This window comes from Rhinoderma darwinii, unplaced genomic scaffold, assembly GCF_050947455.1.
Source record: "Rhinoderma darwinii isolate aRhiDar2 unplaced genomic scaffold, aRhiDar2.hap1 Scaffold_2145, whole genome shotgun sequence".
In the NCBI taxonomy this organism is placed as follows: domain Eukaryota; kingdom Metazoa; phylum Chordata; class Amphibia; order Anura; family Rhinodermatidae; genus Rhinoderma; species Rhinoderma darwinii.
In genome coordinates this window covers 34,782-53,141 of record NW_027462478.1, presented here as the reverse complement: position 1 = coordinate 53,141, position 18,360 = coordinate 34,782, and the positions used below count along the sequence as shown (strand labels likewise).

General features: G+C 42.6%; 1 long non-coding RNA gene across 1 annotated transcript in view; it reads right to left on the bottom strand.

Annotated features, from left to right (window-relative positions):
• Positions 1-3,567: 3,567 nt before the first annotated feature.
• The window catches only part of LOC142701636 (uncharacterized), a 31,359-nt gene continuing 16,566 nt past the window's right edge, over positions 3,568-18,360 (bottom strand). Inside the window, exon 6 of the long non-coding RNA XR_012866971.1 lies at positions 3,568-16,452. This is a non-coding gene — a long non-coding RNA (uncharacterized LOC142701636). The remainder of the gene's footprint in view (positions 16,453-18,360) is intronic.

The window sequence follows — 18,360 nt, the reverse complement described above, 5'->3', positions numbered from 1 at the left end:
CCCACAATATCTCTTATCTGAGCCACTATGTCCTTATTACAGCCACAATTAAATTCATGCCAGCCAGAATGCCCTCATTTCCACCTTTCCAGAAGGAAAGTCTCCATACCACCCACAATGCCCCTGTGCAATCTACAATGCCAAAATGACAACAGCTATATCCATTTTCCCAGTCACAAATCCCCCATGCCAGCCACAATGTACTTTATTAAAGCAACAATGCTGTCAATGCACCTTATCCTCGCCACAATGCCTCTTTGACCAGCAAAAGCCTTTAATACCCTTATGCCAGCCACGAATCCCCACTATAACCAAAATGCCCTCACTTCCTCCTTTGCCAGTTACAATGACCTCCATGCCAGCCAGAATGCCCTTAATTTCCTTTTAGCCAATCACAATATCCCCAAGGCAACCACAAAGCCCTCATGCCAGCCATAATTCCACATTCCAGCCACAATGCCAGATACAATGTACTTAATCCCGGAAACAATACTCCTTATGCCAGCCACATTGCCAAAACGACAACCACAAACCTCCAATGCCCGTATACCAACCATATTGCCTCCATGACAGCCAAAATGTCCTCACATCCCCTTTTGCGAGAAACAATACCATCCATGCCAGTCACAACGCCCTCACTTCACCCTTGGCCAAAAACAATGACAACCACAAAGCCCCCAAGCCAGCCACAACAACACCCGATATGTCTATTATTCCAGTCAAAATGCCACCATAACAGCCAGTAACAATGCTGCCAATGCACCTTATGCCAACCACAATGACAGCTACATATAATCAATGCCCATATGACAGACAAAATGCTCTCATTTGCTAAAACAAAGCCCTTCATGCCAGCTACAATGTACTCATTTACTCTTTGTCAACCACAATGTCCACATGACAGTCACAAATCCCTATGCCAGCAATGATGGCACATGTCAGCCACAATGCCCTCCACGACAGTCACAATGCCATTATTAGCCTATGCAAACTAGAATGGCCTTGTTCTAACTATAATGCCGCTAATTTAAGCCACAATGCCCACATAACACCCGCTATATGCCTTATTCCATCTGGAATACTCCAACGCCAGCCATAATGGCTCCCATTCAAGCAACAATGCCTAAATGCAAGCCATAATACTCCTATAAGAGCCACTTTGAACCCATTTTACCCACAATGTCCCTTATACCGGCTACAATATCTCCATGACAGCCAAAATGTCCTCCATGCCAGCCAAAATGCCCTCATTTCTGCTTTTGCCAGTCATAATGCTCCATGACAGCCACAGTTACCTCATTTCTCTCAATGCCGGCCACAGGGCCCTCCATACCTGCCACAATGCCCACATGACAGCAAAAATTTCCTATTGGGAAAGGGGAGATGGTGATGAATGTGTATGTTAGAATGTAAATGCAGTAAATCCATGTGTAGAACGCAAAGGCATTTACAATGCCCTGAAATATCTGTAGCCAATATATGTACTACTAGACATGTATTCTTATATACTAGGAAGGTATTACCACACCTCTGAAAGTCCAGAGCTAGAAACTAGCCTGATAATTATCAGTAATTAATAATAATATTAATTACCAGTTCTCTGATTCCTCTATTGCCGCTGACTGGAGGATTCCATATCTTGCTTCTTTTCACTCTCAAATAGACACCTAGAAAAAAAAAAGAGGTGTGATAATACGTTCCTGGTATATGCTATGTGGTATATGTATTGGATCAGTAAAGAGATGTTAGTGTGCCTAGTTTCTCATAAAACAAAAGTAATTTTTAAAGGGCAATTGAACCCATTCTGGGATACCTTCTGATGAGCCAAACTAGAGATCCCACCTGAAGAATTCCTATCTAAGAATCTGCAACGACCACCCCATCCTGACTAGAAGCCACAAGTAGCATAGAAATGTCTCTGACCACATTCCCTAATTTACTCACCAATCACATTCTCAAGAATATCTTACAAGAACAATTACTATCGAAAAAAACAAACCTTTTGCAAACCACAACCAAACACAACCTGACCAGGGAAATCCAACTCAAAATCATTTTATTATCAAAACTGTGTGAATTATTTCTATCACACCTACTTTACATAATGATAATACTTTCAAGAGTAATTTTATCAACATTTATTAGCCCCACAAAAGACTGAAAACATACTTTTACCCAAAAGTATAAGTAACCATTTCTCACTTAACTTATGCCTCCTGGAATAAAAACCCTTTTGAGTAAAGTTATTTTTTTCTTCTTTGCTCTCCTGAATTAAGAAGTCACGACAGTCACAATGTTCCAATCACAGCACAATGCCCGTTTGAGAACAGCAATACCTAAAAAGCTGGAGTACCTGCCACAAAGTCCTCAGTGCCAACCACCTTTCCCCATGACAACCACAATGCCTTTAATGAACCCTATGAAAGCCACAATACCTGCTAGGCCAACCAAAATTCCCACATGACAACCAGAGTGCCCTCTATATCAGCCACAATACCCCAATAAAAGCCACAATGCTCTTCAGGCCAGCCATAATGCCCCCATAACACCCACAAAGTACCTTATGCCATCTACTATGCCCCATGCCAGCCACCAGGTTCTTATAAGAGCCACTATGCCTTATGCCAGCCATATTGCCTCCTTTTAAGTCACAATCAACTCTCTTCCATGCAATAATCAATGCCCTTTAAGCCAGCCCCTATGCCCAAGTGGTATTTAAAAACTGGCAATATCCCTTTACGGGCCACTATGCCGCAATAAAAAGCAACAATGCGCTCACTTCCCCCTTTGCCAACTAGCACATGACAGATACAAATCCCCATGGTAGCCATGACACCTGCCAGACACAATGCCCTCATGACCCCTGCTGTCCCTTATCCCAGTTAAAATGCCCCCAATGTTAGCCACAATTTCATTCATGCCAGCCACAATGCTAACTAACCACAAAAACACCATGACAGTCAAAGTACCCCGTGACACCCAACATGCTTATATGAAATCACCAATATCCCATATCCAAACCAAAATGCCCCCATTACAGCTACAATGTCCCCAGTATCCTTTATACCTCTCACAATTCCCCTTATTCCAGACACATTGCCCTCAATGCCCCCCTTAGCCAACCGCAATAAAACCATGACAACCACAATGGCCTCAGTGCCCCAATGACAACTATAATGCCCTATGACAGTCCAAAAAGTCATCTTGCCAGCCACAATGACTCCATGAAATTTACTAAACCCCATCTGCAATATTCCTTATCTCCTCAAAATGCCCTCATGACATCCACAATGTTCATAATCCCAGTCACAATACCCCATGAAACTCACAATAAAGCCCACATGAGAGCCACAGTGCCCATGACAGAAACTATTACCCTACAATGGCCAAAATGCCCCAATGACAACTACAATGCTCTCATTGCCCATTTTACGAGCCACAATGCCCACATAAATACCTCAATGCCCTCCATGCCAGCCCTAATACCTTCATAACTATTAAAATGCCCCCATGACAGCCACACTGAATTAGAATTCTTCAAAGACAACTGCAATAAGCTTAATGATCCTCTAATCAGTCTAATTGCCCCATGAAGTCCATCATATCCTTTATACCAGCTATAGTGCTCCATGCCATCAAAAACTCATATTTTCCAGTCACAATGCTCACCATAAGAGCCAATATGCCACCATGACACCCACAATATCTCTTATCTGAGCCACTATGTCCTTATTACAGCCACAATTAAATTCATGCCAGCCAGAATGCCCTCATTTCCACCTTTCCAGAAGGAAAGTCTCCATACCACCCACAATGCCCCTGTGCAATCTACAATGCCAAAATGACAACAGCTATATCCATTTTCCCAGTCACAAATCCCCCATGCCAGCCACAATGTACTTTATTAAAGCAACAATGCTGTCAATGCACCTTATCCTCGCCACAATGCCTCTTTGACCAGCAAAAGCCTTTAATACCCTTATGCCAGCCACGAATCCCCACTATAACCAAAATGCCCTCACTTCCTCCTTTGCCAGTTACAATGACCTCCATGCCAGCCAGAATGCCCTTAATTTCCTTTTAGCCAATCACAATATCCCCAATGCAACCACAAAGCCCTCATGCCAGCCATAATTCCACATTCCAGCGACAATGCCAGATACAATGTACTTAATCCCGGAAACAATACTCCTTATGCCAGCCACATTGCCAAAACGACAACCACAAACCTCCAATGCCCGTATACCAACCATATTGCCTCCATGACAGCCAAAATGTCCTCACATCCCCTTTTGCGAGAAACAATACCATCCATGCCAGTCACAACGCCCTCACTTCACCCTTGGCCAAAAACAATGACAACCACAAAGCCCCCAAGCCAGCCACAATAACACCCGATATGTCTATTATTCCAGTCAAAATGCCACCATAACAGCCAGTAACAATGCTGCCAATGCCCCTTATGCCAATCACAATGACAGCTACATATAATCAATGCCCATATGACAGACAAAATGCTCTCATTTGCTAAAACAAAGCCCTTCATGCCAGCTACAATGTACTCATTTACTCTTTGTCAACCACAATGTCCACATGACAGTCACAAATCCCTATGCCAGCAATGATGGCACATGTCAGCCACAATGCCCTCCACGACAGTCACAATGCCATTATTAGCCTATGCAAACTAGAATGGCCTTGTTCTAACTATAATGCCGCTAATTTAAGCCACAATGCCCACATAACACCCGCTATATGCCTTATTCCATCTGGAATACTCCAACGCCAGCCATAATGGCTCCCATTCAAGCAACAATGCCTAAATGCAAGCCATAATACTCCTATAAGAGCCACTTTGAACCCATTTTACCCACAATGTCCCTTATACCGGCTACAATATCTCCATGACAGCCAAAATGTCCTCTATGCCAGCCAAAATGCCCTCATTTCTGCTTTTGCCAGTCATAATGCTCCATGACAGCCACAGTTACCTCATTTCTCTCAATGCCGGCCACATGGCCCTCCATACCTGCCACAATGCCCACATGACAGCAAAAATTTCCTATTGGGAAAGGGGAGATGGTGATGAATGTGTATGTTAGAATGTAAATGCAGTAAATCCATGTGTAGAACGCAAAGGCATTTACAATGCCCTGAAATATCTGTAGCCAATATATGTACTACTAGACATGTATTCTTATATACTAGGAAGGTATTACCACACCTCTGAAAGTCCAGAGCTAGAAACTAGCCTGATAATTATCAGTAATTAATAATAATATTAATTACCAGTTCTCTGATTCCTCTATTGCCGCTGACTGGAGGATTCCATATCTTGCTTCTTTTCACTCTCAAATAGACACCTAGAAAAAAAAAAGAGGTGTGATAATACGTTCCTGGTATATGCTATGTGGTATATGTATTGGATCAGTAAAGAGATGTTAGTGTGCCTAGTTTCTCATAAAACAAAAGTAATTTTTAAAGGGCAATTGAACCCATTCTGGGATACCTTCTGATGAGCCAAACTAGAGATCCCACCTGAAGAATTCCTATCTAAGAATCTGCAACGACCACCCCATCCTGACTAGAAGCCACAAGTAGCATAGAAATGTCTCTGACCACATTCCCTAATTTACTCACCAATCACATTCTCAAGAATATCTTACAAGAACAATTACTATCGAAAAAAACAAACCTTTTGCAAACCACAACCAAACACAACCTGACCAGGGAAATCCAACTCAAAATCATTTTATTATCAAAACTGTGTGAATTATTTCTATCACACCTACTTTACATAATGATAATACTTTCAAGAGTAATTTTATCAACATTTATTAGCCCCACAAAAGACTGAAAACATACTTTTACCCAAAAGTATAAGTAACCATTTCTCACTTAACTTATGCCTCCTGGAATAAAAACCCTTTTGAGTAAAGTTATTTTTTTCTTCTTTGCTCTCCTGAATTAAGAAGTCACGACAGTCACAATGTTCCAATCACAGCACAATGCCCGTTTGAGAACAGCAATACCTAAAAAGCTGGAGTACCTGCCACAAAGTCCTCAGTGCCAACCACCTTTCCCCATGACAACCACAATGCCTTTAATGAACCCTATGAAAGCCACAATACCTGCTAGGCCAACCAAAATTCCCACATGACAACCAGAGTGCCCTCTATATCAGCCACAATACCCCAATAAAAGCCACAATGCTCTTCAGGCCAGCCATAATGCCCCCATAACACCCACAAAGTACCTTATGCCATCTACTATGCCCCATGCCAGCCACCAGGTTCTTATAAGAGCCACTATGCCTTATGCCAGCCATATTGCCTCCTTTTAAGTCACAATCAACTCTCTTCCATGCAATAATCAATGCCCTTTAAGCCAGCCCCTATGCCCAAGTGGTATTTAAAAACTGGCAATATCCCTTTACGGGCCACTATGCCGCAATAAAAAGCAACAATGCGCTCACTTCCCCCTTTGCCAACTAGCACATGACAGATACAAATCCCCATGCTAGCCATGACACCTGCCAGACACAATGCCCTCATGACCCCTGCTGTCCCTTATCCCAGTTAAAATGCCCCCAATGTTAGCCACAATTTCATTCATGCCAGCCACAATGCTAACTAACCACAAAAACACCATGACAGTCAAAGTACCCCGTGACACCCAACATGCTTATATGAAATCACCAATATCCCATATCCAAACCAAAATGCCCCCATTACAGCTACAATGTCCCCAGTATCCTTTATACCTCTCACAATTCCCCTTATTCCAGACACATTGCCCTCAATGCCCCCCTTAGCCAACCGCAATAAAACCATGACAACCACAATGGCCTCAGTGCCCCAATGACAACTATAATGCCCTATGACAGTCCAAAAAGTCATCTTGCCAGCCACAATGACTCCATGAAATTTACTAAACCCCATCTGCAATATTCCTTATCTCCTCAAAATGCCCTCATGACATCCACAATGTTCATAATCCCAGTCACAATACCCCATGAAACTCACAATAAAGCCCACATGAGAGCCACAGTGCCCATGACAGAAACTATTACCCTACAATGGCCAAAATGCCCCAATGACAACTACAATGCTCTCATTGCCCATTTTACCAGCCACAATGCCCACATAAATACCTCAATGCCCTCCATGCCAGCCCTAATACCTTCATAACTATTAAAATGCCCCCATGACAGCCACACTGAATTAGAATTCCTCAAAGACAACTGCAATAAGCTTAATGATCCTCTAATCAGTCTCATTGCCCCATGAAGTCCATCATATCCTTTATACCAGCTATAGTGCTCCATGCCATCAAAAACTCATATTTTCCAGTCACAATGCTCACCATAAGAGCCAATATGCCACCATGACACCCACAATATCTCTTATCTGAGCCACTATGTCCTTATTACAGCCACAATTAAATTCATGCCAGCCAGAATGCCCTCATTTCCACCTTTCCAGAAGGAAAGTCTCCATACCACCCACAATGCCCCTGTGCAATCTACAATGCCAAAATGACAACAGCTATATCCATTTTCCCAGTCACAAATCCCCCATGCCAGCCACAATGTACTTTATTAAAGCAACAATGCTGTCAATGCACCTTATCCTCGCCACAATGCCTCTTTGACCAGCAAAAGCCTTTAATACCCTTATGCCAGCCACGAATCCCCACTATAACCAAAATGCCCTCACTTCCTCCTTTGCCAGTTACAATGACCTCCATGCCAGCCAGAATGCCCTTAATTTCCTTTTAGCCAATCACAATATCCCCAAGGCAACCACAAAGCCCTCATGCCAGCCATAATTCCACATTCCAGCGACAATGCCAGATACAATGTACTTAATCCCGGAAACAATACTCCTTATGCCAGCCACATTGCCAAAACGACAACCACAAACCTCCAATGCCCGTATACCAACCATATTGCCTCCATGACAGCCAAAATGTCCTCACATCCCCTTTTGCGAGAAACAATACCATCCATGCCAGTCACAACGCCCTCACTTCACCCTTGGCCAAAAACAATGACAACCACAAAGCCCCCAAGCCAGCCACAATAACACCCGATATGTCTATTATTCCAGTCAAAATGCCACCATAACAGCCAGTAACAATGCTGCCAATGCCCCTTATGCCAATCACAATGACAGCTACATATAATCAATGCCCATATGACAGACAAAATGCTCTCATTTGCTAAAACAAAGCCCTTCATGCCAGCTACAATGTACTCATTTACTCTTTGTCAACCACAATGTCCACATGACAGTCACAAATCCCTATGCCAGCAATGATGGCACATGTCAGCCACAATGCCCTCCACGACAGTCACAATGCCATTATTAGCCTATGCAAACTAGAATGGCCTTGTTCTAACTATAATGCCGCTAATTTAAGCCACAATGCCCACATAACACCCGCTATATGCCTTATTCCATCTGGAATACTCCAACGCCAGCCATAATGGCTCCCATTCAAGCAACAATGCCTAAATGCAAGCCATAATACTCCTATAAGAGCCACTTTGAACCCATTTTACCCACAATGTCCCTTATACCGGCTACAATATCTCCATGACAGCCAAAATGTCCTCTATGCCAGCCAAAATGCCCTAATTTCTGCTTTTGCCAGTCATAATGCTCCATGACAGCCACAGTTACCTCATTTCTCTCAATGCCGGCCACATGGCCCTCCATACCTGCCACAATGCCCACATGACAGCAAAAATTTCCTATTGGGAAAGGGGAGATGGTGATGAATGTGTATGTTAGAATGTAAATGCAGTAAATCCATGTGTAGAACGCAAAGGCATTTACAATGCCCTGAAATATCTGTAGCCAATATATGTACTACTAGACATGTATTCTTATATACTAGGAAGGTATTACCACACCTCTGAAAGTCCAGAGCTAGAAACTAGCCTGATAATTATCAGTAATTAATAATAATATTAATTACCAGTTCTCTGATTCCTCTATTGCCGCTGACTGGAGGATTCCATATCTTGCTTCTTTTCACTCTCAAATAGACACCTAGAAAAAAAAAAGAGGTGTGATAATACGTTCCTGGTATATGCTATGTGGTATATGTATTGGATCAGTAAAGAGATGTTAGTGTGCCTAGTTTCTCATAAAACAAAAGTAATTTTTAAAGGGCAATTGAACCCATTCTGGGATACCTTCTGATGAGCCAAACTAGAGATCCCACCTGAAGAATTCCTATCTAAGAATCTGCAACGACCACCCCATCCTGACTAGAAGCCACAAGTAGCATAGAAATGTCTCTGACCACATTCCCTAATTTACTCACCAATCACATTCTCAAGAATATCTTACAAGAACAATTACTATCGAAAAAAACAAACCTTTTGCAAACCACAACCAAACACAACCTGACCAGGGAAATCCAACTCAAAATCATTTTATTATCAAAACTGTGTGAATTATTTCTATCACACCTACTTTACATAATGATAATACTTTCAAGAGTAATTTTATCAACATTTATTAGCCCCACAAAAGACTGAAAACATACTTTTACCCAAAAGTATAAGTAACCATTTCTCACTTAACTTATGCCTCCTGGAATAAAAACCCTTTTGAGTAAAGTTATTTTTTTCTTCTTTGCTCTCCTGAATTAAGAAGTCACGACAGTCACAATGTTCCAATCACAGCACAATGCCCGTTTGAGAACAGCCATACCTAAAAAGCTGGAGTACCTGCCACAAAGTCCTCAGTGCCAACCACCTTTCCCCATGACAACCACAATGCCTTTAATGAACCCTATGAAAGCCACAATACCTGCTAGGCCAACCAAAATTCCCACATGACAACCAGAGTGCCCTCTATATCAGCCACAATACCCCAATAAAAGCCACAATGCTCTTCAGGCCAGCCATAATGCCCCCATAACACCCACAAAGTACCTTATGCCATCTACTATGCCCCATGCCAGCCACCAGGTTCTTATAAGAGCCACTATGCCTTATGCCAGCCATATTGCCTCCTTTTAAGTCACAATCAACTCTCTTCCATGCAATAATCAATGCCCTTTAAGCCAGCCCCTATGCCCAAGTGGTATTTAAAAACTGGCAATATCCCTTTACGGGCCACTATGCCGCAATAAAAAGCAACAATGCGCTCACTTCCCCCTTTGCCAACTAGCACATGACAGATACAAATCCCCATGCTAGCCATGACACCTGCCAGACACAATGCCCTCATGACCCCTGCTGTCCCTTATCCCAGTTAAAATGCCCCCAATGTTAGCCACAATTTCATTCATGCCAGCCACAATGCTAACTAACCACAAAAACACCATGACAGTCAAAGTACCCCGTGACACCCAACATGCTTATATGAAATCACCAATATCCCATATCCAAACCAAAATGCCCCCATTACAGCTACAATGTCCCCAGTATCCTTTATACCTCTCACAATTCCCCTTATTCCAGACACATTGCCCTCAATGCCCCCCTTAGCCAACCGCAATAAAACCATGACAACCACAATGGCCTCAGTGCCCCAATGACAACTATAATGCCCTATGACAGTCCAAAAAGTCATCTTGCCAGCCACAATGACACCATGAAATTTACTAAACCCCATCTGCAATATTCCTTATCTCCTCAAAATGCCCTCATGACATCCACAATGTTCATAATCCCAGTCACAATACCCCATGAAACTCACAATAAAGCCCACATGAGAGCCACAGTGCCCATGACAGAAACTATTACCCTACAATGGCCAAAATGCCCCAATGACAACTACAATGCTCTCATTGCCCATTTTACCAGCCACAATGCCCACATAAATACCTCAATGCCCTCCATGCCAGCCCTAATACCTTCATAACTATTAAAATGCCCCCATGACAGCCACACTGAATTAGAATTCCTCAAAGACAACTGCAATAAGCTTAATGATCCTCTAATCAGTCTCATTGCCCCATGAAGTCCATCATATCCTTTATACCAGCTATAGTGCTCCATGCCATCAAAAACTCATATTTTCCAGTCACAATGCTCACCATAAGAGCCAATATGCCACCATGACACCCACAATATCTCTTATCTGAGCCACTATGTCCTTATTACAGCCACAATTAAATTCATGCCAGCCAGAATGCCCTCATTTCCACCTTTCCAGAAGGAAAGTCTCCATACCACCCACAATGCCCCTGTGCAATCTACAATGCCAAAATGACAACAGCTATATCCATTTTCCCAGTCACAAATACCCCATGCCAGCCACAATGTACTTTATTAAAGCAACAATGCTGTCAATGCACCTTATCCTCGCCACAATGCCTCTTTGACCAGCAAAAGCCTTTAATACCCTTATGCCAGCCACGAATCCCAACTATAACCAAAATGCCCTCACTTCCTCCTTTGCCAGTTACAATGACCTCCATGCCAGCCAGAATGCCCTTAATTTCCTTTTAGCCAATCACAATATCCCCAAGGCAACCACAAAGCCCTCATGCCAGCCATAATTCCACATTCCAGCGACAATGCCAGATACAATGTACTTAATCCCGGAAACAATACTCCTTATGCCAGCCACATTGCCAAAACGACAACCACAAACCTCCAATGCCCGTATACCAACCATATTGCCTCCATGACAGCCAAAATGTCCTCACATCCCCTTTTGCGAGAAACAATACCATCCATGCCAGTCACAACGCCCTCACTTCACCCTTGGCCAAAAACAATGACAACCACAAAGCCCCCAAGCCAGCCACAATAACACCCGATATGTCTATTATTCCAGTCAAAATGCCACCATAACAGCCAGTAACAATGCTGCCAATGCCCCTTATGCCAATCACAATGACAGCTACATATAATCAATGCCCATATGACAGACAAAATGCTCTCATTTGCTAAAACAAAGCCCTTCATGCCAGCTACAATGTACTCATTTACTCTTTGTCAACCACAATGTCCACATGACAGTCACAAATCCCTATGCCAGCAATGATGGCACATGTCAGCCACAATGCCCTCCACGACAGTCACAATGCCATTATTAGCCTATGCAAACTAGAATGGCCTTGTTCTAACTATAATGCCGCTAATTTAAGCCACAATGCCCACATAACACCCGCTATATGCCTTATTCCATCTGGAATACTCCAACGCCAGCCATAATGGCTCCCATTCAAGCAACAATGCCTAAATGCAAGCCATAATACTCCTATAAGAGCCACTTTGAACCCATTTTACCCACAATGTCCCTTATACCGGCTACAATATCTCCATGACAGCCAAAATGTCCTCTATGCCAGCCAAAATGCCCTCATTTCTGCTTTTGCCAGTCATAATGCTCCATGACAGCCACAGTTACCTCATTTCTCTCAATGCCGGCCACATGGCCCTCCATACCTGCCACAATGCCCACATGACAGCAAAAATTTCCTATTGGGAAAGGGGAGATGGTGATGAATGTGTATGTTAGAATGTAAATGCAGTAAATCCATGTGTAGAACGCAAAGGCATTTACAATGCCCTGAAATATCTGTAGCCAATATATGTACTACTAGACATGTATTCTTATATACTAGGAAGGTATTACCACACCTCTGAAAGTCCAGAGCTAGAAACTAGCCTGATAATTATCAGTAATTAATAATAATATTAATTACCAGTTCTCTGATTCCTCTATTGCCGCTGACTGGAGGATTCCATATCTTGCTTCTTTTCACTCTCAAATAGACACCTAGAAAAAAAAAAGAGGTGTGATAATACGTTCCTGGTATATGCTATGTGGTATATGTATTGGATCAGTAAAGAGATGTTAGTGTGCCTAGTTTCTCATAAAACAAAAGTAATTTTTAAAGGGCAATTGAACCCATTCTGGGATACCTTCTGATGAGCCAAACTAGAGATCCCACCTGAAGAATTCCTATCTAAGAATCTGCAACGACCACCCCATCCTGACTAGAAGCCACAAGTAGCATAGAAATGTCTCTGACCACATTCCCTAATTTACTCACCAATCACATTCTCAAGAATATCTTACAAGAACAATTACTATCGAAAAAAACAAACCTTTTGCAAACCACAACCAAACACAACCTGACCAGGGAAATCCAACTCAAAATCATTTTATTATCAAAACTGTGTGAATTATTTCTATCACACCTACTTTACATAATGATAATACTTTCAAGAGTAATTTTATCAACATTTATTAGCCCCACAAAAGACTGAAAACATACTTTTACCCAAAAGTATAAGTAACCATTTCTCACTTAACTTATGCCTCCTGGAATAAAAACCCTTTTGAGTAAAGTTATTTTTTTCTTCTTTGCTCTCCTGAATTAAGAAGTCACGACAGTCACAATGTTCCAATCACAGCACAATGCCCGTTTGAGAACAGCAATACCTAAAAAGCTGGAGTACCTGCCACAAAGTCCTCAGTGCCAACCACCTTTCCCCATGACAACCACAATGCCTTTAATGAACCCTATGAAAGCCACAATACCTGCTAGGCCAACCAAAATTCCCACATGACAACCAGAGTGCCCTCTATATCAGCCACAATACCCCAATAAAAGCCACAATGCTCTTCAGGCCAGCCATAATGCCCCCATAACACCCACAAAGTACCTTATGCCATCTACTATGCCCCATGCCAGCCACCAGGTTCTTATAAGAGCCACTATGCCTTATGCCAGCCATATTGCCTCCTTTTAAGTCACAATCAACTCTCTTCCATGCAATAATCAATGCCCTTTAAGCCAGCCCCTATGCCCAAGTGGTATTTAAAAACTGGCAATATCCCTTTACGGGCCACTATGCCGCAATAAAAAGCAACAATGCGCTCACTTCCCCCTTTGCCAACTAGCACATGACAGATACAAATCCCCATGCTAGCCATGACACCTGCCAGACACAATGCCCTCATGACCCCTGCTGTCCCTTATCCCAGTTAAAATGCCCCCAATGTTAGCCACAATTTCATTCATGCCAGCCACAATGCTAACTAACCACAAAAACACCATGACAGTCAAAGTACCCCGTGACACCCAACATGCTTATATGAAATCACCAATATCCCATATCCAAACCAAAATGCCCCCATTACAGCTACAATGTCCCCAGTATCCTTTATACCTCTCACAATTCCCCTTATTCCAGACACATTGCCCTCAATGCCCCCCTTAGCCAACCGCAATAAAACCATGACAACCACAATGGCCTCAGTGCCCCAATGACAACTATAATGCCCTATGACAGTCCAAAAAGTCATCTTGCCAGCCACAATGACTCCATGAAATTTACTAAACCCCCATCTGCAATATTCCTTATCTCCTCAAAATGCCCTCATGACATCCACAATGTTCATAATCCCAGTCACAATACCCCATGAAACTCACAATAAAGCCCACATGAGAGCCACAGTGCCCATGACAGAAACTATTACCCTACAATGGCCAAAATGCCCCAATGACAACTACAATGCTCTCATTGCCCATTTTACCAGCCACAATGCCCACATAAATACCTCAATGCCCTCCATGCCAGCCCTAATACCTTCATAACTATTAAAATGCCCCCATGACAGCCACACTGAATTAGAATTCCTCAAAGACAACTGCAATAAGCTTAATGATCCTCTAATCAGTCTAATTGCCCCATGAAGTCCATCATATCCTTTATACCAGCTATAGTGCTCCATGCCATCAAAAACTCATATTTTCCAGTCACAATGCTCACCATAAGAGCCAATATGCCACCATGACACCCACAATATCTCTTATCTGAGCCACTATGTCCTTATTACAGCCACAATTAAATTCATGCCAGCCAGAATGCCCTCATTTCCACCTTTCCAGAAGGAAAGTCTCCATACCACCCACAATGCCCCTGTGCAATCTACAATGCCAAAATGACAACAGCTATATCCATTTTCCCAGTCACAAATCCCCCATGCCAGCCACAATGTACTTTATTAAAGCAACAATGCTGTCAATGCACCTTATCCTCGCCACAATGCCTCTTTGACCAGCAAAAGCCTTTAATACCCTTATGCCAGCCACGAATCCCCACTATAACCAAAATGCCCTCACTTCCTCCTTTGCCAGTTACAATGACCTCCATGCCAGCCAGAATGCCCTTAATTTCCTTTTAGCCAATCACAATATCCCCAAGGCAACCACAAAGCCCTCATGCCAGCCATAATTCCACATTCCAGCCACAATGCCAGATACAATGTACTTAATCCCGGAAACAATACTCCTTATGCCAGCCACATTGCCAAAACGACAACCACAAACCTCCAATGCCCGTATACCAACCATATTGCCTCCATGACAGCCAAAATGTCCTCACATCCCCTTTTGCGAGAAACAATACCATCCATGCCAGTCACAACGCCCTCACTTCACCCTTGGCCAAAAACAATGACAACCACAAAGCCCCCAAGCCAGCCACAATAACACCCGATATGTCTATTATTCCAGTCAAAATGCCACCATAACAGCCAGTAACAATGCTGCCAATGCCCCTTATGCCAACCACAATGACAGCTACATATAATCAATGCCCATATGACAGACAAAATGCTCTCATTTGCTAAAACAAAGCCCTTCATGCCAGCTACAATGTACTCATTTACTCTTTGTCAACCACAATGTCCACATGACAGTCACAAATCCCTATGCCAGCAATGATGGCACATGTCAGCCACAATGCCCTCCACGACAGTCACAATGCCATTATTAGCCTATGCAAACTAGAATGGCCTTGTTCTAACTATAATGCCGCTAATTTAAGCCACAATGCCCACATAACACCCGCTATATGCCTTATTCCATCTGGAATACTCCAACGCCAGCCATAATGGCTCCCATTCAAGCAACAATGCCTAAATGCAAGCCATAATACTCCTATAAGAGCCACTTTGAACCCATTTTACCCACAATGTCCCTTATACCGGCTACAATATCTCCATGACAGCCAAAATGTCCTCTATGCCAGCCAAAATGCCCTCATTTCTGCTTTTGCCAGTCATAATGCTCCATGACAGCCACAGTTACCTCATTTCTCTCAATGCCGGCCACAGGGCCCTCCATACCTGCCACAATGCCCACATGACAGCAAAAATTTCCTATTGGGAAAGGGGAGATGGTGATGAATGTGTATGTTAGAATGTAAATGCAGTAAATCCATGTGTAGAACGCAAAGGCATTTACAATGCCCTGAAATATCTGTAGCCAATATATGTACTACTAGACATGTATTCTTATATACTAGGAAGGTATTACCACACCTCTGAAAGTCCAGAGCTAGAAACTAGCCTGATAATTATCAGTAATTAATAATAATATTAATTACCAGTTCTCTGATTCCTCTATTGCCGCTGACTGGAGGATTCCATATCTTGCTTCTTTTCACTCTCAAATAGACACCTAGAAAAAAAAAGAGGTGTGATAATACGTTCTTGGTATATGCTATGTGGTATATGTATTGGATCAGTAAAGAGATGTTAGTGTGCCTAGTTTCTCATAAAACAAAAGTAATTTTTAAAGGGCAATTGAACCCATTCTGGGATACCTTCTGATGAGCCAAACTAGAGATCCCACCTGAAGAATTCCTATCTAAGAATCTGCAACGACCACCCCATCCTGACTAGAAGCCACAAGTAGCATAGAAATGTCTCTGACCACATTCCCTAATTTACTCACCAATCACATTCTCAAGAATATCTTACAAGAACAATTACTATCGAAAAAAACAAACCTTTTGCAAACCACAACCAAACACAACCTGACCAGGGAAATACAACTCAAAATCATTTTATTATCAAAACTGTGTGAATTATTTCTATCACACCTACTTTACATAATGATAATACTTTCAAGAGTAATTTTATCAACATTTATTAGCCCCACAAAAGACTGAAAACATACTTTTACCCAAAAGTATAAGTAACCATTTCTCACTTAACTTATGCCTCCTGGAATAAAAACCCTGTTGAGTAAAGTTATTTTTTTCTTCTTTGCTCTCCTAAATTAAGAAGTCATGACAGTCACAATGTTCCAATAACAGCACAATGCCCGTTTGAGAACAGCAATACCTAAAAAGCTGGAGTACCTGCCACAAAGTCCTCAGTGCCAACCACCTTTCCCCATGACAACCACAATGCCTTTAATGAACCCTATGAAAGCCACAATACCTGCTAGGCCAACCAAAATTCCCACATGACAACCAGAGTGCCCTCTATACCAGCCACAATACCCCAATAAAAGCCACAATGCTCTTCAGGCCAGCCATAATGCCCCCATAACACCCACAAAGTACCTTATGCCATCTACTATGCCCCATGCCAGCCACCAGGTTCTTATAAGAGCCACTATGCCTTATGCCAGCCATATTGCCTCCTTTTAAGTCACAATCAACTCTCTTCCATGCAATAATCAATGCCCTTTAAGCCAGCCCCTATGCCCAAGTGGTATTTAAAAACTGGCAATATCCCTTTACGGGCCACTATGCCGCAATAAAAAGCAACAATGCGCTCACTTCCCCCTTTGCCAACTAGCACATGACAGATACAAATCCCCATGCTAGCCATGACACCTGTCAGACACAATGCCCTCATGACCCCTGCTGTCCCTTATCCCAGTTAAAATGCCCCAATGTTAGCCACAATTTCATTCATGCCAGCCACAATGCTAACTAACCACAAAAACACCATGACAGTCAAAGTACCCCGTGACACCCAACATGCTTATATGAAATCACCAATATCCCATATCCAAACCAAAATGCCCCATTACAGCTAGAAATGTCCCCAGTATCCTTTATACCTCTCACAATTCCCCTTATTCCAGACACATTGCCCTCAATGCCCCCCTTAGCCAACCGCAATAAAACCATGACAACCACAATGGCCTCAGTGCCCCAATGACAACTATAATGCCCTATGACAGTCCAAAAAGTCATCTTGCCAGCCACAATGACTCCATGAAATTTACTAAACCCCATCTGCAATATTCCTTATCTCCTCAAAATGCCCTCATGACATCCACAATGTTCATAATCCCAGTCACAATACCCCATGAAACTCACAATAAAGCCCACATGAGAGCCACAGTGCCCATGACAGAAACTATTACCCTACAATGGCCAAAATGCCCCAATGACAACTACAATGCTCTCATTGCCCATTTTACCAGCCACAATGCCCACATAAATACCTCAATGCCCTCCATGCCAGCCCTAATACCTTCATAACTATTAAAATGCCCCCATGACAGCCACACTGAATTAGAATTCCTCTAAGACAACTGCAATAAGCTTAATGATCCTCTAATCAG